This window comes from Bidens hawaiensis, unplaced genomic scaffold (genome assembly GCF_021521415.1).
Source record: "Bidens hawaiensis isolate Kalapana, Puna unplaced genomic scaffold, B.hawaiensis_p1.1 tig00007859_1, whole genome shotgun sequence".
NCBI classification, from domain to species: domain Eukaryota; kingdom Viridiplantae; phylum Streptophyta; class Magnoliopsida; order Asterales; family Asteraceae; genus Bidens; species Bidens hawaiensis.
In genome coordinates this window covers 356,622-381,642 of record NW_027491546.1, presented here as the reverse complement: position 1 = coordinate 381,642, position 25,021 = coordinate 356,622, and the positions used below count along the sequence as shown (strand labels likewise).

At 40.1% G+C, this 25,021-nt stretch overlaps 1 long non-coding RNA gene across 1 annotated transcript in view; it reads left to right on the top strand.

Annotated features, from left to right (window-relative positions):
• Positions 1 to 16,108: 16,108 nt before the first annotated feature.
• Positions 16,109 to 25,021, top strand: part of LOC143636325 (uncharacterized) — a 256,311-nt gene continuing 247,398 nt past the window's right edge. The window contains exon 1 of the long non-coding RNA XR_013154219.1: positions 16,109 to 16,385. This is a non-coding gene — a long non-coding RNA (uncharacterized LOC143636325). The remainder of the gene's footprint in view (positions 16,386 to 25,021) is intronic.

Below are 25,021 nucleotides of genomic sequence, written 5' to 3'. Positions count from 1 at the left end.
TCCCCTTGTAGTGCATTCACCTCTTTTACTTGTACTTGTCCCACCATACACACATTCGACGCATGGCCCAACTCGTTACAATTCGTACAAACAACAATTACCTGATTAGTGGTTTGTACTCCTTCATCTTCCACAACTTGTACTTGTGGTCTTTCAATACCGGCCTTGCTTTTCTTCCTGTTTGAGCCTTTCTCTTTGATGTGACCGCCATTTGCTCCAAATATGCCCAATCGTATTGTTTATAGTTAGTACCAAATGTGCCATTTGTGATTGATCTCAAATCTGTTCATCTTCCATACTCAACCCCTCATGAAACATATTCAACAATTCCCATGCAGCAATACCATGATGAGGACAATTTTTAATCATCATGTTAAACCACTCGAATGTTTCATGAAACATCTCACCCGATTGTTGTTGGAAGATTCTCAAACTCCTTCTTGCATCATTGGTCTTTTGAGCCGTGTAAAATTCTTTCAAAAATCTTTGTTGCATCTCGGCCCAAGTATAAATGGATGCGGAAGGTAATGTGTAAAACCATCTATTCGCCTTATCTTCCAATGAGAATTAAAAAAGGACCAACTTAACCTCATCTGATGAAAAACATTGACCCCCCAATCGTGTTGCAAATAGAGTCATATGCCTCCAAGTGAAAGTAAGGTTCTTTCGTTTCTAGACCTTTATACTTTGGTAGACTTTGGAGGGAATTGGTTCTCACCTCAAATGTCCTTCCTTGTTGATTCTGAGGAATAACCACTGAAGACGGATTATTAGTGATTATTGGTCGAAAATGAGCTTCAATACCCCTTACCATCTCTCTTGTATGCTTCTTGGTACCCCCATTGGTACTCGTGGTTGACCCATTTGCCTATAGATTGGCCTTGAAGGTGCAAATTGTTGAAATTGAGGTTGGGGCGTTTGTTGTTGAAATTGTTGCTCTTGTTGTTGCCCTTGTGGTTGCACTTGTTGTGGAGCTTGTTGTTGTTGAATAACCGATAGTGGTTGAACTTGTTGTTGAACAACCGGTGATGGTTTTCTATTAAGTTCTTGCACCGGTTCCGTTTGTTGCCCTTGTGCATAAGCAAAATCCCCTTGATTCACCCTTTGACTTCCATCACCCCCGTGTAGTAACCTTCCACTTCATACCCCTCAAATTCACTGTCAAACCCATACCCATAACCATTACCTTGTGTTCTTGAATATTGCATGAAAGGTGTCGGTTGATATTGGTAGCTTGATTGTGGTTGTTGAAAGGTTGGTTGTTTGTTTTGTTGAGATGATGATGCACCAAAGGTATGTAAGGCCCCGTTACCGGTAACCCTACTTTCGTGTTGGATTTACTCATAAACACAGTTCTAAATATCAGAGTTAATTAAAAACTTTACGCGGAATATAAAACTTTCATAAAACATTACATATCAATTCATAATCATGTCTTAAAACATTCCTCTTGTCTTTCAAAATCAAAACATAACTTATAAAACATATCAGATCTTCAGATGCCAGGCTTTAGTCTTCTGCCATGTGTCCTCCACTCAAGCCAGCTGTCTCAACCTACTCACCTGCGTGCATACTAAAAGTCAGCTACGCTGAGTGAGTTCTAGTTAATCATACAATACCATACAATACCTTATTACATACATACGTACTTAACCTCATAACTTTCTTTCATACACACATAAGTACTCATGCCTTCATTCTTACTTACATACTTTCTTTCTTACTTACATACTTTCTTTACATTCATAATCATACGTTTTAAAGAGCCTTTCGCCCTATAACCTCACAGATATTATAAGGGTCTGGTCCCTAACATCACAGATATTATAAGGGTCTGGTCCCTAACATCACAGATATTATAAGGGTCTGGTCCCTAACATCACAGATATTATAAGGGTCTGGTCCCTAACATCACAGATATTATTAGGGTCTGGTCCCTAACATCACAGATATTATTAGGGTCTGGTCCCTAACATCACAGATATTATTAGGGTCTGGTCCCTTGTTTTCGAATATTAGTAGGGTTCAGTTCCCTCTTCGTTACCATACAACATGCAACATACATCGAGTATTATTAGGGCTTGGTACCCTTTTCGTAACCATACAACCATACAATCGTCATTTCCTTCTTTTATTAACTTTATTACGTTCATACACATAAACATACATATCATACTTGCCATATTTATAACGTTACAACCTGACAGTACGTGCAATATCCGAAGATCGTTCACGAACCATCAAGCAATCATTCATACATATCACATATATCACATATGGCTTTATAATGTTACAACCTGACAGTACGTGCAATATCCGAAGATCGTTCACGAACCATCAAGCAATCATTCATACATATCACATATATCACATATGGCATACATTTATCACTTAGGATAAATGTATTAACAACACATCAAGTATGCACACAGCCCCGAAAACATAACAAGGAATGGGGCTAGAAACTCACCTGGATCCTGTTACGCTCGCCGTTGATCGTAATTCCTTTCTTTAACTGGGCTCGGCTAACTGTATAATATTTACACATATCAATTAACTACTACTACTAGTTTTGTATTTCTATCTATATATGACCCACAACGAACGGGGGTCCGGGGGCAGCGCCCCTGGCAGCGGGGTTCTAGGGGCGGCAGCCCCTAGCGGGGTCCAAGGGGCAGAGCCCCTGGTTGGGGTTAAGCTGCCAGGTCAGCTTGGAAAAATTTTATTTTCGATAACTGCCTTAACACATTTTCCATTAGGTTTTTAATTTATTTTCTAAGCGAACTTCACTTTAGGCGAAGTTAAACCTTAGGCGAACTTGGCTTCAGGCGAAGTTAAACCTTAGGCGAACTTGGCTTCAGGCGAAGTTAAGCCTTAGGCGAACTTGGCTTTTAGGCGAAGTTAAACCTTAGGCGAACTTGGCTTCAGGCGAAGTTAAACCTTAGGCGAACTTGGCTTTTAGGCGAAGTTAAACCTTAGGCGAACTTGGCTTTTAGGCGAAGTTAAACCTCAGGCGAACTTGGCTTTTAGGCGAAGTTACCATTTAGGCGAAGTTGCCATCAGGCGAACTTGGCTTCAGGCGAACTTATCATCAGGCGAACTTGGCTTGCAGGCGAAGTTCATCAGGCGAACTTAGCTTGCAGGCGAAGTTCATCGCTTGAAGGCGAAGTTGCCCAGATGAAGGCGAAGTTGTCGCGCTGCAGATCTGTTTGCCCATAACTCCTTCGTTTCTTAGCCAAATAACTCGATTTTGGTACCCACGGAATCGTATGATCGGCGCCTACAAATCCCAACCATCAAATCGGCCTAAAATCGACGTTTTAGGGGTCCGATTTGGGCAGTTGTGTTTCGGGTCCGATTAACCCGTCAAATCCTAACCATTTTCAGTAATATTAGCTTTGCGGGATTAGTTCTTACCTTTCCAACTCAGATCTACCAGCAAAATCTCGGGTCTCGACTTCGGATCTCGGTCGGTTATGTGTGTGCTTTTGAGTGTGTAAAAGAGAAAGATGGAAATAAAATGATATCTTGGGCTTGGGATGGGTATTTATAAGCCCACGGACCCAAGGCCCATTCTCATTTAACCCATCTTACGTAATCTAAGCCCATGACCCGTTCCTTACTCGACATTAAATAACTAAAACGTGAAATCACTAAACATAACTTTCTTTTATTTAACATTATAAAAATTTTAGGATGTTACAAGTCTTCCCCCCTTAAAGAGGTTTCGTCCCCGAAACCTAACTATTACATAAACAAACTAGGGTAAAACTTGCGCATCTCATCCTCGACTTCCCAAGTAGCATCTGATCCCTTGCGGTGTTTCCATATCACTTTTACCAAGGGTATAATCTTGTGACGAAGCTGCTTCTCCTTGCGATCAACGATCTTTATCGGTTGCTCGATGTAGTTCAATTGTTCATCAACCTCAATGTCCATCAATGGCACGTGAGACGTGTCATCAGCTAGACACTTCCTCAGATGAGAAACATGGAAGGTCGAATGAATTCCTTCTAACTCATCGGGTAAATCCAGCTTATAAGCTACTTCCCCCACACGATACAAAATTTTAAATGGTCCAATGTACCTCGGACTTAGCTTCCCTCTCTTTCTAAAACGGATAATTCCTTTCCAAGGCGAGACCTTAAGCATCACATAGTCACCCACGTTAAACTCAATTGGTCGTCGCCGCTTATCTGCATAAGACTTTTGTCTGTCTTGAGCGGCTTTCATTCTTGCTTTGATTTGATCGAACTTTGAAGACGTTTCTTGAACCACTTCTATGCTTCCCATTTCCTTCTGACCAATCTCACCCCAACACACCGGGGTTCTACATCGTCGACCGTAAAGCATCTCAAACGGTGGCATACCAATGCTCGAATGGTAACTGTTGTTATAGGAGAACTCTGCCAAATGCAGATGATCATCCCAGCTTCCACCAAAATCTAAAACACAAGCACGTAGCATATCCTCAAGGGTTTGGATCGTCCTTTCGGACTGTCCATCGGTTTGAGGATGGTACGCCGTACTGATGTTCAACCTCGTCCCCATAGCTTCATGAAATTTCTTCCAGAACCTCGAAGTAAACCGTGTATCCCTATCAGACACGATCGATAACGGTACTCCATGCTTGGTTACCACTTCCTTGATGAACAAGCTTGCTAACGTTTCTGACGAGATGGCCTCTCGTATGGGCAGAAAGTGAGCACTCTTGGTCAAACGGTCCACAATCACCCAGATGGTATCATGTTGCTTAGCTGTACGAGGTAGCTTAGTTATGAAGTCCATAGTGATGTGTTCCCATTTCCACTCAGGTATCTCTAGCGGTTGCATCTTCCCATAAGGCTTTTGGTGCTCGGCCTTGACTTGTAAGCAAGTTAAGCACTTACCGACATAATCTACTACATCATTCTTCATTCCTGGCCACCAGTAATCTCTTTTCAGGTCTTGGTACATCTTTGTAGCTCCAGGATGGATTGAGTACCTTGACTTATGAGCTTCATCTAAGATTCGACTTCTAAGATCACCATGGCGTGGAATCCACATACGGTCAAATCTAGTTTTAACTCCATGAGTGTTTTCCATCAACTCATCTTGCTGGCCATAAATCCTTTATCAATTCTAACCATCTTCTCTGCCTCATGTTCAATTCTTTCTGCTTGAAGAAGTACTTTAAACTCTTATGATCTGTATAGATAGTGCACTTAGTACCGTACAGGTAATGCCTCCATATCTTAAGAGCATGCACTACAGCTGCTAACTCCAAATCATGCGTCGGATAAGTACTCTCATGGACTTTCAACTGTCTAGACGCGTAGGCTATCACCTTCCCTCGTTGCATCAACACGCAACCTAACCCTTGATGCGAGGCATCAGCACAAACAACAAAATCCTCATCACCATCGGGTAAAGTAAGGATTGGAGCTTGCGTGAGTCTCTTCTTCAATTCTTCAAAGGCTTCCTCCTGAAACTTCCCCCAACTAAATACTATCGACTTTCGGGTCATACCGGTCAGCGGTGCGGCTATCTTGGAGAAACCTTCGATGAATCTCCTATAGTAGCCAGCTAACCCTAGGAAGCTTCGTATATCAGTCGGATTCTGCGGAGTCTTCCAATTCGTTATCGCTTCAATCTTAGCTGGGTCCACGGTAATCCCCTCCGGATTAACCACATGACCTAAAAATTGCACTTCTCTTAACCAGAACGCGCACTTCGAAAACTTGGCATACAACTTCTCTTTCTTCAGAACTTCCAATACTTCTCTCAAATGCTCCGCATGGTCAGACTCGCTCCTTGAATATATTAATATGTCATCAATGAAAACGATAACTGACTTATCCAACATTGGTCGACACACCCTGTTCATCATGTCCATAAATGCTGCAGGAGCATTTGTTAGACCGAATGACATTATGAGGAACTCGTAGTGTCCATATCGCGTTCGGAACGCCGTCTTAGGGACGTCTGCCCCCTTTACCTTCAGTTGATGGTAGCCTGATCTGAGATCTATTCGCGAGAACCAACTCGAACCTTGCAGTTGGTCAAACAGATCGTCAATCCTAGGCAAGGGGTATCTATTCTTTACCGTAAGCTTATTTAACTCACGATAGTCTATGCACATTCTCATACTTCCATCCTTTTTCTTCACAAACAAAACCGGTGCGCCCCACGGAGAAACACTCGGTCTGATAAAACCCTTGTCGAGGAGTTCTTGCAGTTGGGACATTAATTCCTTCATCTCGGACGGTGCTAGACGGTAAGGCGCTTTCGCGACGGGCTGGGCTCCTGGTACTAGATCTATCTGAAATTCTATCTCTCGCTCAGGTGGCAACCCCGGAAGATCCTCAGGGAATACTCCTGGGTAGTCGCGCACAATAGGAACATTCTTCATTTCTTTCGTCTCGGCCGTAGCGTTGACAACATACGCCAGGTAGGCACCGCACCCTCGCCTTAACAAACCCTCGGCTTTTATCATCGAAATGACATTAAGCCCATAACTCTCCTTATCACCATAAACCGTCACCGCACTACCATCCAATGACTTTAACCTTATCATCTTACTTTTACATACTATCTGAGCTTCAAACTCAGACAACCAATCCATACCCAAGACTACATCGAACCCTCCTAAGGCCATAACATACAAAGTAACAGGGAACTCATGTCCCTCTAACTCTATCTTACAATTCTTAACCATTTTTGTTATTTTCACCGAAGTGTCACTTGCGGTTTCTACTACAAAAGTTTCAGACACTCGGCAGCCTTTCATTTTAGCTAGTTTACTAAACGTCGTAGCTACAAAACTTCTATTCGCACCAGAATCAAATAATACAGAAGCGGAAACATCGTTCACTAGAAACGTACCTGTGACGACATCCGGAATCTGCCTGGCTTGTTCCTGGGTCAGCATGTAGGCTCTAGTTCTGGGCCTAGCTTGATCGGCATCCTTCTTTCCACTACCTCCAGCTACACCTTCAGTGCACTCCCTTGACATATGGCCTGTCTTGCCACATTTGTAACATGCTGGCTTCGCACTGCACTCATTGGCATAATGCCCTACCTTCCCGCACTTATAACAGGCATTCGACCCCATTCTGCATTCTCCACCGTGAGCCTTTCCACATTTGAGACAAACATTAGAACTTTTACCCCACTTGCACTCACCACCATGCCTCTTTCCGCAGGTCTTACACGATCTCTTCTCCCACACTTTCTGTTTCTTATCCTTGGAGTTCCATAACTGAGTACCGGGTCGTTTAGCAGGAGTGACCCCTTTCTTCTCTTTCTCTTCGTCCCTTTCCACCCTATCATCCGCGGCCACGTCAGCATAGACCATTTCCGCGAGTCCAACAGCCGAATCAAAAGTAGCAGGTTGAATCGCCCTGACTAACATGCGGACCTTTTGTGGCAACCCCCTCACATAACATTTGATTCTCTTGACCTCAGTGTCAACCATGTCAGGCACCAACCTAGATAGTCGGTTGAACTCCGTGGTATACTCACGATGCGTCATCATACCGGCTTTTAAATTCTGGAACTTCATCTCCGTTCTTTCAACCTCGGCATCTGCACAGAACTTCTTCATTACCAACTCTTTCAAATCTTCCCACTTCATCTCTTTGATCTCTTCACGGGTCTTCCTCTGCTCCACACTCTCCTACCAATACATAGCCTCCTCTACGAATGACTGAGTAGCATAACCCACAGCTTGGTCGGGACGGCAGTCGCTAATGCGGATAACCTTGTCCATAGCGGTTATCCACTGGAGAGTAGCGATTGCGTCTCCTAAACCAGTCAGCTTAGGCGGGTCACAACCTTTGAAGGACTTATAGCTGCACCCACCTTGTCCTCCTCTCCTATCATCGACTTTCACAGACTTATCCCCACTCGAGGCCCCTCTTTCACCTTCCCCATCCTTTCTACCATCACCACCCGCCCCTTCAGCAGTTCGCTCACGGCTTCCAGCAGATCCTTCGGGATTCAGGTTCTTCACAGCAGCAACTACAGCCTGAACGATGGCTGCTTGAACTGCGGGGCTAAGTTGAACTTCTTCGTTGTTGTTCTGGTCTCCTCCAGCTGCGCTTCCTTCATCTTCGGTGTGGGAAGCTTCTTCTACCGAAGGTTGCCGGACAAGACGAGGCCTGCCACGACGTCCAGTGCGACCCCCAGTTTCAACAAATTCTCCAGCTCCAGCCATTAGTATTCTAAAGGGAAAACACAAACATCGTCACTCAAGGAACTATTTAGTACAAGGATAGCAAGGCTAACAGGTAATAACAGTGGCCAGCTGTGACTAGCTGATCACGTTGCTTTCCGTGTCCTATACACTTCCCTTTATGAGTCTATTTGTGCTGGTTCTACTTAAGCAGTTAGTCAATTCAAACAATCAATTTTTTTCCTATCCGTACCATTCTCATATCTTTTCTTTCTCATTAACGTATATCATTTAATCATACCTTTCACCTTTACTGATCTTGCTTGAGAGACACATGGCATTCTTGAACTGGCATCTTCTTTCTTTTCTTACTTAAATCCCATTCTCTGTTCGAGTCTAAGCATGTAGGATGCTTAAATCTCTCGAACTTTGCTCTGATACCAACTTGTAAGGCCCCGTTACCGGTAACCCTACTTTCGTGTTGGATTTACTCATAAACACAGTTCTAAATATCAGAGTTAATTAAAAACTTTACGCGGAATATAAAACTTTCATAAAACATTACATATCAATTCATAATCATGTCTTAAAACATTCCTCTTGTCTTTCAAAATCAAAACATAACTTATAAAACATATCAGATCTTCAGATGCCAGGCTTTAGTCTTCTGCCATGTGTCCTCCACTCAAGCCAGCTGTCTTAACCTACTCACCTGCGTGCATACTAAAAGTCAGCTACGCTGAGTGAGTTCTAGTTAATCATACAATACCATACAATACCTTATTACATACATACGTACTTAACCTCATAACTTTCTTTCATACACACATAAGTACTCATGCCTTCATTCTTACTTACATACTTTCTTTCTTACTTACATACTTTCTTTACATTCATAATCATACGTTTTAAAGAGCCTTTCGCCCTATAACCTCACAGATATTATAAGGGTCTGGTCCCTAACATCACAGATATTATAAGGGTCTGGTCCCTAACATCACAGATATTATAAGGGTCTGGTCCCTAACATCACAGATATTATAAGGGTCTGGTCCCTAACATCACAGATATTATTAGGGTCTGGTCCCTAACATCACAGATATTATTAGGGTCTGGTCCCTAACATCACAGATATTATTAGGGTCTGGTCCCTTGTTTTCGAATATTAGTAGGGTTCAGTTCCCTCTTCGTTACCATACAACATGCAACATACATCGAGTATTATTAGGGCTTGGTACCCTTTTCGTAACCATACAACCATACAATCGTCATTTCCTTCTTTTATTAACTTTATTACGTTCATACACATAAACATACATATCATACTTGCCATATTTATAACGTTACAACCTGACAGTACGTGCAATATCCGAAGATCGTTCACGAACCATCAAGCAATCATTCATACATATCACATATATCACATATGGCTTTATAATGTTACAACCTGACAGTACGTGCAATATCCGAAGATCGTTCACGAACCATCAAGCAATCATTCATACATATCACATATATCACATATGGCATACATTTATCACTTAGGATAAATGTATTAACAACACATCAAGTATGCACACAGCCCCGAAAACATAACAAGGAATGGGGCTAGAAACTCACCTGGATCCTGTTACGCTCGCCGTTGATCGTAATTCCTTTCTTTAACTGGGCTCGGCTAACTGTATAATATTTACACATATCAATTAACTACTACTACTAGTTTTGTATTTCTATCTATATATGACCCACAACGAACGGGGGTCCGGGGGCAGCGCCCCTGGCAGCGGGGTTCTAGGGGCGGCAGCCCCTAGCGGGGTCCAAGGGGCAGAGCCCCTGGTTGGGGTTAAGCTGCCAGGTCAGCTTGGAAAAATTTTATTTTCGATAACTGCCTTAACACATTTTCCATTAGGTTTTTAATTTATTTTCTAAGCGAACTTCACTTTAGGCGAAGTTAAACCTTAGGCGAACTTGGCTTCAGGCGAAGTTAAACCTTAGGCGAACTTGGCTTCAGGCGAAGTTAAGCCTTAGGCGAACTTGGCTTTTAGGCGAAGTTAAACCTTAGGCGAACTTGGCTTCAGGCGAAGTTAAACCTTAGGCGAACTTGGCTTTTAGGCGAAGTTAAACCTTAGGCGAACTTGGCTTTTAGGCGAAGTTAAACCTCAGGCGAACTTGGCTTTTAGGCGAAGTTACCATTTAGGCGAAGTTGCCATCAGGCGAACTTGGCTTCAGGCGAACTTATCATCAGGCGAACTTGGCTTGCAGGCGAAGTTCATCAGGCGAACTTAGCTTGCAGGCGAAGTTCATCGCTTGAAGGCGAAGTTGCCCAGATGAAGGCGAAGTTGTCGCGCTGCAGATCTGTTTGCCCATAACTCCTTCGTTTCTTAGCCAAATAACTCGATTTTGGTACCCACGGAATCGTATGATCGGCGCCTACAAATCCCAACCATCAAATCGGCCTAAAATCGACGTTTTAGGGGTCCGATTTGGGCAGTTGTGTTTCGGGTCCGATTAACCCGTCAAATCCTAACCATTTTCAGTAATATTAGCTTTGCGGGATTAGTTCTTACCTTTCCAACTCAGATCTACCAGCAAAATCTCGGGTCTCGACTTCGGATCTCGGTCGGTTATGTGTGTGCTTTTGAGTGTGTAAAAGAGAAAGATGGAAATAAAATGATATCTTGGGCTTGGGATGGGTATTTATAAGCCCACGGACCCAAGGCCCATTCTCATTTAACCCATCTTACGTAATCTAAGCCCATGACCCGTTCCTTACTCGACATTAAATAACTAAAACGTGAAATCACTAAACATAACTTTCTTTTATTTAACATTATAAAAATTTTAGGATGTTACAAGGTAGGAAAAAGGTTGGAAATAGGTGGCAAAGTTGATGATGTTGAGTAGGTGAATTGAGCATTTATGGGTTCGGTTGTGTGAGTTGGTTTCAATTCACTTGATGAAGTAGGTATGGTGGAGGTGGAATTGGTGGAGGTGCAGCTGGCAATGTTTGACCCGAAGTGGGAACTGGTGAATCCATGGTGCTGTTTGATGCAGTTGGAAAACCAAGAAGCTTGTTCTCCCTAAGAGGGACTTGGTTTCTTTTAAGTATATGTTCAATCTCGGGATCAAATACTAGTGGTGATGACATGTTAGAGCCTCTAGTATGCATACACCTGTAAGTACCTGCACACTAACACAACCAGCGTAAACCCGAAAATAAAAAAAAACTACAAACGCTAACATACGTTGCGCACTACTCCCCGGCAACGGCGCCAAAATTTGACGTGAGGTTGAAGACTCAGTCAAAAATAAACCAAATACAACTAATTAGATAGCAGTAAGTGGGTGTCGAACATAGAGAGTTTATGGAAAATGTATTATTAAGTAGCTTTGTAATTTAACTATATTAAACAAAATGTAGAAAATAACTTCAAAGATTTGGTTGTTTGGTTTGATTAACAAAAAGAACTAAAAACAATTTAACAAGTTTTAAAACAATAAGAGAAAATATGTCTTCCCTAGGTTTCAAGTTTCTATGAATGTTAAAGTAAATGTTTAATCTGAGATGAACTATAAAGATATAGTTCATGCTTATTTAAACGATTGTGATAATTGAAGACTAAGTACATGGATTATAAATGCAAGGTAATCACTCAAATATCAATTAGTTTATCCAACCTCGAATCCCTCCCGATTAATCTCTATTTCTTAAAGCACCAAGAACTGACGGATTTGAACACGAACACAACGAACTAACAATCTACTAATCAATTCAAAAACACCATAATAATAAAATCAGCAAGATCAAACTATTATCTCAGAAATTGCAAAAACATTTAATCAACATTCATAATAAAACCTTACAATCCGAGGAAAAAACAAAGAGAATTAGCTTAGCATGATTCGGTTCATCATCCCTTCGATTATAGTAATCATACGAATTAAAAACAAATTTTTTATGGTTACACAACTCGCAATTGATCTATGGCACCTGAAATTCACCCCTAGGTCGTCCTCAATTGAAAGATAGTGATAATAATGTCAAAATTCGTCCCAAATACGAGTTATAAAAGCAGTTACAAAATTTTGCGCCGGGCAGGTTTCAACAGGTTAAAACTGCATTACGGTGGTTTTTTCTTCAGATCCCACCGTAGCTACGGTGGCTTTTAACATAGCCTCACTGTTTTCGTCATAACTTTCTCATTCCAAATTCGTTTTCTTCACCGTTTTCGCCCACGTTCTCGTAATATCATCCTCTATCTCCTTCTACCTGCAATTATACGAGCAACCGTAGTCAACTAATTCCACAAAATAACCTGATTGTATGCATGATTATTAACGGTCTTATTTCACTTAAGGGTTGTCCAATGGACCACCCGTCAGCCCTTAAGCTCGTTTTCGGTTGATTAAACATCCTAATAAAGCTAGATCTAGATCCAAACGGCTCATACGGCATCACAGGGCTGTGGTGTCGGGTTCTAATAGGTTGGGTCAGCTGAGATAAATGATTTCTTACCTTCGGTTGGTCTCGGATCGTTAAATATATTAGAGTACAGAGTGTTTGGCTTAAGTGTGTGTTTTTTATGGTGTAGGCTATGGTGTAGAGATGGATGAAAATGGAAAGAATTAGGGTTTAATGGGTATTTATACTCCCTTAAGCCTATAGACCTTAGGCTCATCTTTCCTTTTTAGTTCATAATCCATTTCATTTAACTAGCCTACCATCTTCTATCTTTATTATTTATTATTATCTACTAACTCATAATTCCTCCAATGTAAATAATTTAAAAAATATTATTCTTAGAAAATTCAAGATGTTACAAAGGAGTACATAGACGAAAGAATGTAAGAGATGTTAATAATGTTACTTTCTAATTCGGACAGATTATGATCCGGATGTTTGCACTCTCTTTAAATATATCAAACGTTGACGAAAAGTTATGAAAATTTTCAGTTTACTAAACTATTATGTTGTAAACAAATTTCGTTTAGAAAAGTTTTTGATTTGGAATCCTGAAATATGAGTAAGGCGTCTATCTTTAAAAAGTTTATAGCTTTGCGCATTGTTAGAAAGATAACAGTTTGGAGGTCAAAACATTGGTATTTTTCGACGTTCTATATATATTTGAATTTGTATATCAATGAACCACATTATAGAATCAAGATTAACTCATTTGAAGTTATTATTATGAATAAGTTATGAGTATAAAAAAATAGTGTCAGAAATTTGTTAAGACCAGGGCTGCACTAATGTGCACCTTAGCAAGGTTTTAAGCGGTATTGGATTAAGAAAAGTTAACTACGTATATTCAAACGTGTTATAGTGTGGATTCACATAATGTGGATGTGTTTCCATCATGTAAAATGGGATCCAGGATTAACTTGGTGTAGATTAACAGAGTGAGGAGGTTTATCCACCCTAGCAAACATATATCGAGTTTAAGTTAAGACGGATTCACATAATGTGGAGGTGTTTCCATCCTAGCCTACAAGATCCATGATTAACGTGGTGCAGAATCACATAATGCGGAAGAGTTTCCACCTTAGTAAATGAGATCCATGTTAAGTTAATGCGAGTTTACAGAATGCTGAAGTATTTCCATCCTAGCAAACAAGATCCTTTGATTATGTTAGCCTGTTAGCTGTTAGTTAGTTTAAACGTTAGGATGAATAATATGAAGAAGTTAAAGTAGAAAATGGGAATAAGGACAACTTGGAGATGGGTGTTCTTGCCTTGAAGATATCTAGAGAGAGGATGTGATAGAGATGATTAAACATTGAGGTCTTTGTTGGGTTTAGGCTCCTAAATCTTTAAATCACCCAAGAAGGTCTTTGTCTTCTGATCAGTCTAAATCTTTGATGTGTTTTTGGACTTAGATTTTTAGTAGGTGATGGAAAAATTGAAGGAATGGTGAGGGTGGTGGTGTGGTCGGTTGTGTAGAAATGAGAAGGGAGAAACGTTCAAGTGTGTTGCGATTTTGCAAGTGAATATGGTGGTGGAGGGTTTATATAGAGATGGATGTAAAATGCCTATGTGATACTTGTAAAAAAAATGCATGGAAGACAAATGTTATGTTTTTATAAAACCAATGTTATGTGTATTGGAGGTGCTACAAACTAAGGTGTCTTGCAACATGTGACGCTCAGTCAGCAAATGATGGGTTTTTGTTTTAGAGTGTAATGGTGTTGTAGCCTTATATATACATATGTATGTATATATGTATGTATGTATGTATATCACACACAGATAAACTATTATAATAATAATAAAACAAAAGTGTGAAGGGCAACAAAAACACCTCCCCCCCCCCCACACACACACCAAACACCAAATTTCGCTCATTTGTACCCTTGGGGAGGGGGGCGGTGTTCCAAACCAAAATCGGCCCTTATATCCTAGTTTTGCCGCCCACTACGCATACCCTTAGAGAGAGCAAATGGTTATGGTGGATTGTTTTGTTGGGTCCCACTTGTGGGGTCAATCACTTTTTATTAAGGGTGTTTTGTACCGTATGCTATTGCGTGCCGTTTTTTACGAAATTGTTGCGTTTTGAACATTTCACACATGATAATTTATAGAATAATAGTTATAATTGATATTATATATTTTTCTGTATTTAACAATTATATCGGGTGTTGGACTGTGAAGTTTGGCTTAAAGGCCGGTGTAATCACACAGTGCACGCAAACTCAAAATTAAGGGATTGAAACGAGAATTAAAAACTTAAGCTTTTTCACATTATAGATCATATATTCTTCTCAAAAGATATAATTTATAAATTTTCTAACATACGAATTTATTTTCAGGGTTTTAATATTATCGGGTGTGACGCTTGGTCATCTTATCCTCTCGGCTATAAATAAGTCTCAAAGGATAGACGAGTTTCATTTGTTGAGTGACAGAGTCGGTGGTTGAACACGCAAACGAAGAGAGCAAAAACATTAAATCTCTAATTTATAGAGATTTTATTAATGTTTGAATGTGTTGTTGAGCATACTTGCATACTAAAATATATAACCATTTGGTTGTAAGAAAAGGTTATATCTTGTACTAGGTTCATGTCAATGCGGGTTTTGCTTAGCACCTTCACCTGAGCTCTGTGCATCTTTAGAGGAAACAGTTTTGAGTTTCCATCAACTACACTGGAGGTTTAACAGCCACTACTTTTCAAAGTCCTAAATTAACATAAATGTTTATGAGAGATCAATGTTTAAAAGGCTAACTTATAAACATCATAAGACACTTTTGTAAAAACAAGCGCCTTTACTTCAATGATGAACCATCGACGCATCATGAACCGTCGCTGTTGTCATCATCGTTCATCATCAAGGCTTCGAATACCTTCTCATTCTTCTTTAATTCCCCTAAATGATATAAGGAATGGCGTCTTTAATTAAACGTTGCTAACACACAAAGAATAGAGCAACGAAAAAAAGAGAGTGACTAAGAGCTCATTAATATATTCATGGATTTTAATCCATGTTTATGATGTAGATCATATGTGTGCGCGTATGGAAATGAGATTGAATAATAATTTGTATAACTTTATGAGTTAATCAAATTTTAACTTGGATGATATAAGTCTAATATTTCATGTTGTTCACTGTTAGTGCACGGTTTGGTGACTGGTGATTTGCGGTTAAAGTATTCAAGGTTAACTTATTCGATAGCTACGGAAAAGGGGGTGTCTGTTAGTGCATGAAATTGGTGTCCGTAGCATTCGAATAAGTTATACATAGTCTAGATTGTTTATTTATTGTTAATGGCCCATTCGCTATGGTTTGTATAGCGAATGAGGTCCATTCGTTAGTAATCTAGGCTAGTTCGTTAAGTTATAGGTCCATTCGTTATGGAAGCATAACGAATGAAGGCCGGTTCGTTAAGTTAACACCATTCGTCATGGAATGTTGGTTCGTTAAGTTAACACCATTCGTCATGGAATGTTGACGAATGGAGTCTAATTCGTTATGAAGGCTTAACGAATTAGAACTAACTTAACGAATGGGGCATGTAGGCTATAAATAGGCTAATACATGCTCATAATTAAGAGAGATCACATATGGAGAGGTGTGAGATCCTAGATCTAAGTTATATTCTCTCTAAGTTATGTATTTATCCACCATAATGTATTCTCTCCATATTTATCAATAAACTATGTATTTAACGTACTCGGATTCGTTGTGTATAATCGATGTATCATAGCGGCTAGATCGATGAGACGTTTCTACAGTGGTATCAAAGCAGGACCTGCTTTCGATACTTCGATTAAGGTATGAATCTGAGTTTTTCGTGTGCTTCGGGTTTTGGTCAGATCTGGAGTAAATTAGTGTGTTATTGGTGGATTTGAGTGTGAATTCGTGTTTATGGATGGAAGAGGGAACTTCCTGTGTAATTTGAGGATAAGTTATGGTGTATTGAAGGATATGCTAAGTAAGAGCATGGTCACGGATTGATCAGATTTGGATCAATTCAATGATTGTTAAGTTAAATTGATGGTAGATTCGTGTTAGTTAAGTGAATACGAAGCTACTGGTGTAATTTGGTGTTAATTTATGGTGAAATGAGTGATTCACTATGGAAGAGTATGTTATGGTTTGAATCTGTTTATGATGATTCAGTGGTTGTTAAGTTATTTGGATGTTAGATTTGGAATCGTGATGAAAAACCGAGTGTTCGTGTAGATTGTCATGGTTAATTATGTGTTTATGATGGATCTGCCATGGATACAGCTTGAAAATGCAGTTTCCGGCCAGATCTGAGTTATTCCGGTGAGATAACCACTTTTTCCGGCGAAATTCGTTTTTCCGGCGACAGTTACAGATCCAACCAACTGATTCGTTTATTACTGTAGCTGATTCGTGGCTACTGTAGCAATTCGTTATGGAATTTTAACGAATTAGGAGGCAATTCGTTAAGATAATTTATAACGAATTAAGTTAGTTCATTAAGGAGATTCGCTAAGGTAAACATAGCGAATTAAGGCAATTCGTGTAGCTGATTCGTTAAATTAAATGTAACGAATTAGGGTGATTCGTTATGTGTTTGACGAAGTGGATTTCTTAGCGAATGGGAGGCCATTCGTGTAACTGTTATAACGAATGAGGTTATAACGAATTAGAGTTTGGTAAGTTATAACGAACTAGCTGTTGACGAACTGGCTGGTTAACGAATGGAGATGACGAACTAAGTTTAACGAATTGGAGCTGTTAATTTATAACGAATTGGAGGTGATTCGTTAAAAAAAAGTAAAATGGCGGGAAAAATTTTCTTGTGTGAATTTTTTCCAGAATACTCCTCGTAAGTAAATTTTTATTCTTGAAAATTTTGATTTTAAAAATTTATTTTTCGAAAATTTTCGGTTAATTTTTGGCGGGAAAATCGAGAAAAAATTTTCTTTATCGAAATTTTTCTGGGATGTTCCTAATGTATTGGAGACTCTTCATGCAAATTTTTAGTAATATATTTTTCGGCTGACTGTTTATGCGTTTTGACTGGCCGAGGGGGAGATCTCGTGTAATATAAGGAGGAGTGTGTTTGTTTGTGAACCTTGAAGATTGTTCAAGACCTTGCTGAATTTGTCAAGAAAAGGGGGAGATAAAACTTTCATTTGAGATTATTTAGCTTCCTACATTTGCAAGGTTTCTTGAAAAATTACTGCAATTCGGGTGGTAATTCATGCGTACAAAGCTACGTTTGACTGAGTTCAAGACTGCAGTTGTTTTTTTCGATTGGTGATTGATTTGTTCAAAAGTTACCCGTAAACGTTAACGACATCGTTATAGTCTTCGTCTCTAAGACAGACTTCAACGTCACTAATAGTTGGGGTCCCTTTCTTTTCCTTATCTTTCGCCATTGAAAGAACACAAAGTGGAATTAATTTCAAAAGAAACTTCAGAGAATAATAAGAAGTTTTGTATGTTTAAGAGAAAGATGAAAGTGATAAAGATTAAAGGGGAGTCACATGGGTCATATTTATACCCATCGCAATTAATGCGACTAATAAAGTGCCAGAGGAGATAGAAAGCGCGGACCACCAGATAACTGACACGTAAGGCGGGGCGTTCAAAATACTGCAGACAGGTTGTCAAAGACGTCATACACGTCTAGTCAGTTACCCTCAGGCAAGTTTCTCTCTCCGCCACGTCACCATGGTTATCCAAATCTTTATTCAAAAATTGAAGATTTCAGTGAAGATATTATCAACAGAATATCAGAAAGACAACCAAAAAAGAGATATTCATTAATAATTCAAAAAGATTACAAGGAAAGTATTTACAAGATGAAAAGCAAAAATCTATCATAAGGATTTGACGCGGACGGATCTTCCGGATCCTTCGCAGATGTATCTTCAGAAGAATCATCCTCAGAATCTTCTCCAAGATAAATCTTCAGCAGTTGAAGGCCATTGTCTGCGGACGCAAACTCCGGAAGCATTTGTTGCAACGGAAATACAAGGGCATCATGTTCTTGTATCCGCGCAACCCGGTCCTGTTTGACGTCGACTCCATGAAGGGGATGATCCTTGAATGTACGATTACTTTGGGCAAAACTCATCTCTTCATGAAAACCAACGACTCGTCCAAGCGAGGAGGATGCTTTCATCGCGTTGGAAAAGCTATCAGTTAGCTCCTTACCTTTCTTGATATGACGAATGGTCTGTAATACAAAATGCATAAGGTGCCATATCGGAAGAATCAAATAAAAGGGAAACTACGGAAGGTTAACTCACAACATCAACTCCTCGGGTAAGGAACCATTGGCGATCCTGCTCTGCACGCTCCGCTCGCGCCTGAAATTCCTTAGATGCCTCAATAACTTCTTCGTAAGCTTGAAGAAGGGAATCATAGGCACCCTGTATCTCAGTGGCAATTTGGTCCTTGAGTGCGGACTGATCTTTGTGGGACTTCACTTCCGATTCAAGATCATGGATTTGTATACCCTGAAGGGCCACTTATTTCTCCAACGCAGAGTTAACTTCTTGAAGAAGAATTACTTCGTCTTTATCCTTCTGTGCTCTTGCTCGATCAGCCTCACGACTGGCATTTTGCTTCTCACAAGCCTCTTTCCATCGACGAGCAGCCTCAGCGTTCCGATCCTGATCACTTTTAAGGGCACTTTCAAGATCAACCTGTTTCCATTTAGCAGTTTGAGCGGCGAGACGATGCTCCTCAGCTTCTTTCCTCGCAACTTCAGCAGCCCGACGAGCTTCTGCGACTTTCCCGCTCAAAGTACGCCACTCACTCAGGACTTCTTGGCTACCAGGCAAGGCATTAGTCAGATGATAAGCCACATTGGTGTGGAGATCATGACGAGAAAGATCGCGTTGATAAGACATTTCGGCGGGTGGCGTACAGTGCTCAATGAAATCCATACAAGTTTTGGCATGAGTAAACCGGGATCCGTTTGTAATCCCCCAAGGAGGAACAAACAGTTCATGTTTGTCCCCCAACCCTGTATCCCCTTAATAAAGGGAACTTGAAGGTTTAATGCGTGCTGGGGAGGAAAAAGGTTGCTGTGGCGGTGAGGACTCAACATTCCTGACATTTTCTTCTCCAAGAGGATTGTATTGTTGATCATCACCCCCACCCCCACCTTGGAATAAGTAATCAAAGCGGCCGTCACCACCAGACTGGTCACCCGCACCCCCAGCCGGAACATTCGTTGGCGGAGTTAGAACTCTTTCTTCCACAACAACCTCAACTATGGGAGAGGTTGAGCGATTCTCCATATCAGGATTTTCAGGCGGAGTGGGTGGTTTACCCTCCGTCTCCCCCCTAACGGTTGTTCAGTATGAGGAGTTGGCGTGGGCAACTTCTCAGATATGTCCTCACTAACGATCAACGGATCTACACGACAAAAATTTATACTTAGCAGAACACTAACAAAAAAGGAAAAATTATAACATTTAAAGATCAACGCATACGGAGGAAAACTTTCTAATAATCCCTTCGTATATATATGTGTAGTCTGTGTGTGTGTGTATATGTAAGTGTTTGTGGATTTGTTATCTTCTATCCTACGCATATACACTGAGGATCATTACATAACACTTTAGTGGTTCGTATTTGTTTAAGATTCTACTTTTAGCATAAAATTACCTATGATTATTTACATAAAAGCTATCAAACTAATTTCTTCATATTATTTTGAAAGTTTTAAATGTATATATACGCATTTGTAGCTAATATAACGTATACATGATTTATGCATGTGAAGGTTACATATGAACGAATTTTTTTTTTCATCATTTTGTTTTAACAAAGACCGATAAACCTTGCAGTTCCATCACTTTCGTTTATTTTAAAACTTTTTGAAATCGAAAAAGTTAGTAATGTTTATCATAGATCATCGTTACACAAATATACCTGTAAAGGAATATTTCACTATAAACCTAAATATTTCTAGAAGCCACACTTTCTTCTATGTTGAACGGCATTTCTGGAAGCGAATTAAATTGTTAGAAAACACATGATAGAAGCTGACAAATTATCCATGACCTTGTATCAACGTTCACGTGCATTGTATGCTTTTAAAACATTTTTATTAGAATTATCCACAAATTCACATATATTGAAGGTTAGGGATTTAGGGCTGTAAGCGAACTAAACGTCCGGTTATCTGTTTGGCAAGAAGTTTGTTTATGTCAGTCCGTTTAATAAACGAACTGGACACGGACAAAGAAATTACGTTTGGTAAGCTTAACGGACAAACACGGGCAATGACCAAGTCCGTTCGATAGTATTCGTGAACGTCCGGTAACATCCGTCCAATTACGTCCGGTAATATTCGTCCGATATTGTAAGTGTTTAGATCTATTCAGTATTGTAATTTAATTGTGGAATTTCTAGTGTTATTAATCACACTTTTGTATTACCACATATGTCTGATGTCTCTTATAGTGGTCTACTTTATGTTTTAATATATTAAGTGTTAAATATATTTGGATATTATATGGTGTAATTTCGAATTTGTAGGTGAAGTTGTTTGGATTTATGTTAGAAATTAATATTTAACCGTTTATGCATGTCCATTCCATTTGTGTCCGTTGTCCATTAATGTTTGTCCATTAATATTAATGTGTTTATTAGTGTCCGTTTGTCCATTAGTGTCTGTTAACGCCCGTTTACAACATTAACGGACAGAGATGAACAAACTCAATTTCTTAATGGATGGAAACGGACATATATCGTCCGTTCCGTATAACACCCTTATTGAAGGTGAATGTAGAAACCCGTCACAGATCTAGCCGCTATGATACATCAATTATACATTACAAATCCGAATACGTTAAATACATAGTTTATTGATAAATATGGAGAGAATACATTATGGTGGATAGATACATAACTTAGAGAGAATATAACTTAGATCTAGGATCTCACACCTCTTCATATGTGATCTCACTTAATTATGAGCATGGAACCATCTATTTATAGCCCACATGCCCCATTTGTTAAGTTAGTTCTAATTCATTAAGCCTTCATAACGAATTAGACTCCATTCGTCAACATTCCATGACGAATGGTGTTAACTTAACGAACCGGCCCTCATTCGTTATGCTTCCTTAACGAATGGGTCTATAACTTAACGAACTAGCCTAGATTACTAACTAATGGACCTCATTCGCTATACAAACCATAGCGAATGGGCCATTTACAATAAATAAACAATCTAGACTATGTATAACTTATTCGAATGCTACGGACACCAATTTTGTGCACTAACACGGGTTAATGACAGAATGGGAACCGGAGAAACCTGCGAGTGGCTCCGTTGCTACTAAGCCTCCTTCAAAGAAGATGGCTGTGTATGTGGATCACTTTACCACAGGAAACTTCCGGATCCCGATTACCAAGTTTGTACGATCAATTCTGACAACTTATGGGGTCCATCTTTCTCAGATTCATCCCATTGGAATGTTGAGGGTCCGACACTTTGAGTTTTGTTGCCAGAGTCACAACCTTGATCCTTCCGTCGGTATGTTCGCCGTTGTAAGGCCCCGTTACCGGTAGCCCTACTTTGGTGTTGGATTTACTCATAGATGTAGTTCTTAATATCAGAGTGAATTAAAACTTTCGCGAAATAACATAACACATCATTAGTCATTACAAACATTCATAACCTTGTCTTTAAACATAACTTAAACATGTCTTTTAGTTCATAACATAACAAATAGATCTTCAGATGCCAGATTCTTTATTCTACCGCCATGTGTCTTCGCTCAAGCCAGATGCCTCATCCTACTCACCTGCGTGCATACTAAAAGTCAGCTACGCTGAGTGAGTTCTAGTAAATCACATAACATACATTACATTCATACTTTCATGCTTTCCTTCATACTTTCATAATTCTTTCATGGTATATATATATAAATACCTTCATACTTTCATACTTTAAATTCTACTTTACTTTATTATATTCTACCTCGAATATTATTAGGGTCCGGTCCCTTTTTCTTCCTTGAGTATTATTAGGGATCAGTCCCTTTTTTGCCTCGAGATTATAAAGGGCTCGGTCCCTTTTCTGCCTTGAGTATTATTAGGACTCAGTCCCATTTCTGCCTTGGATATTATTAGGGTCCAGTCCCTTCTTCTACCTTTCTATCTCTTACCTTTATTCATAACATACATACATATCAGTCATATCTCATACATAACATTATAACTTGACAGTACGTGCAATATCCGAAGATCGTTCACGTACCGACAAGCACTCATTCTTACCTTTCACATAATCACATAAAGCATACATTTATCACTTAGGATAGATGTATTAACAATCACATCGAGTATGCACACAGCCCCAAAAACATAACAAGGAAATGGGGCTAGAAACTCACCTGACTGCGGTTACGTTCACCGTTTATCGTAATTCCTTTCTTCAGTTGGGCACGGCTAACTGTATAATAATTACACGTATCAATTATCTATCACTACTTATGTCGCATTTCTATCTTTATATAACCCACAACGAACGGGGGTCCGGGGGCAGCGCCCTGGCAGCGGGGTCTAGGGGCGGCAGCCCCTAGCAGGGTCCAAGGGGCAGAGCCCCTGGCTGGGGTCGAGCTGAATTATTATTTCCATTAACTATCGTATCACATTTTCCATTACGATTTTGAATTATTATTTAATTCGCTAACTCAAAGTTCAAGGGCTGATTTGTAATTAATTCATTCTTTTCTAAGTCCAGGGACTGTTCTGTCATTCCTTCAAAGTTCTAATTCGTTACAGTGGTCTTAGCGAACTGGGTTACCATAACGAACTGGTCCATGCAGCGAATTGAACCCTTTAACGAACTGGTTATTAGGCGAACTGGACCTTATAGCGAACTGGTCCATTTAATTCGTTATCTTTTCTAGCGAGCTGGTTATAGCGAATCAAGGGTAGTTCGCTATCTTTTCCCTTAACGAATTGGATACGAACTACAGCTAGTTCGTTAATCTTTCCTTAGCGAGTTACATACTAGTTCGTTAGTCTTCCATAGCGAATTGGCTTAACGAATCATAGGTAAGTTCATTAAGACTCCGTGACGAATTAGGGTTAAGGTTTGTCAGAGAATGTCAGGAACATTCCCTGACAACCTTAATACACAGCCGCCTTTCCGGAGCCGTCTTTCCGGCGTCGCCGTGCCGGAAAACCGGGCGGTGGCCGGAAAAACGCGATTTAGCCCATTTTACACCGTTTTTTATCGTTTTTCGTCCCGTTCGATCCAGATCTGAACTAGGGTGACCCCTAAGCTCATCATAGGTTCGATTTATACCCGATTCCACCCGGAACTTGTGACTTAAACGGTTTAACGGTGTCGGCTCGTCATCTCGTGACTATATCTATCGGTTTAAGTTAACAAAACATCATACTAGTATTACCTCGGGTCGGTTCTCGGTTTCCTTCTTGATTTCGGCTAAAGAGAAGAGAAAAACTAGAGAGAGTTCTTAAGTGTGTGTTTTGGGTGGTGTATGGATTATGTGTGAAATGAGGAATTAATGGGTACTAATGACTTATATAATTATGGATCATGGGCTTAAGCCCATGGTCTTTCCTTCTTTCATTCAAGCCCAAGTCCATAGCACATATCCAATTAACCCAACACTAGCCCAACTCACTTTCTATTATCTAATCCGATAACGACCCATTATAAAATAGACGAAATTTATATTATTACTAAAACCGAAATTAGGATGTTACAGCCGTTTTTTATCGAATGACCTTCCGCGATGGGTGGTATAGTTTTGCATCCGTCGATAAAAAGAGGATTGTCGGTACGGAATGGTTTCGAAGTCTTCATGAATGGAAACCAAAATTTTCTGGATTCGGGAAGACGTCATTCCGTTCATGATGACGAAACGTAAGGCGGAGGACCCTCCGCCTATGATTACGGTCTCCGCATACAAGGATCAAGCCTGGTTTAAAGTTTTGACTTCAACCCCAACCCCCCATGCGTCCCATTTACGAGGGAGCTATGGTGAGTGTGAAGATGAGCCGCATATGGCATTCCCCGATTTGGAACCATACTATGAAAACACCGACAAGAGTGAGTCTGCTGCTATTTTTCTCTTTATTTTGTTAAGCATTGCCTAACGATGTGTTTTTATTTTGTGTAGGTGAAGGTTCAGCCTTTAGTACTCTGCTGGACGAGGAGGGGGGTATGATGGTACGACGTCCGATCGATCCGAAAGATAGTCCTTTATTGGATCGGACGAGCGATAATTTTGTGTTTCCTACCTCTCTTCATTCAGAACCATTGGTCTCCGCACCAATGTATGCTCAAGGTGAGAAGTATGTTGACGAGACCATACTTAAAGGTAAGGGTATTTTACAACCCCGGCCTCTGACTGCTATTACTTCGAGTGGGGTGATTGTACTCCT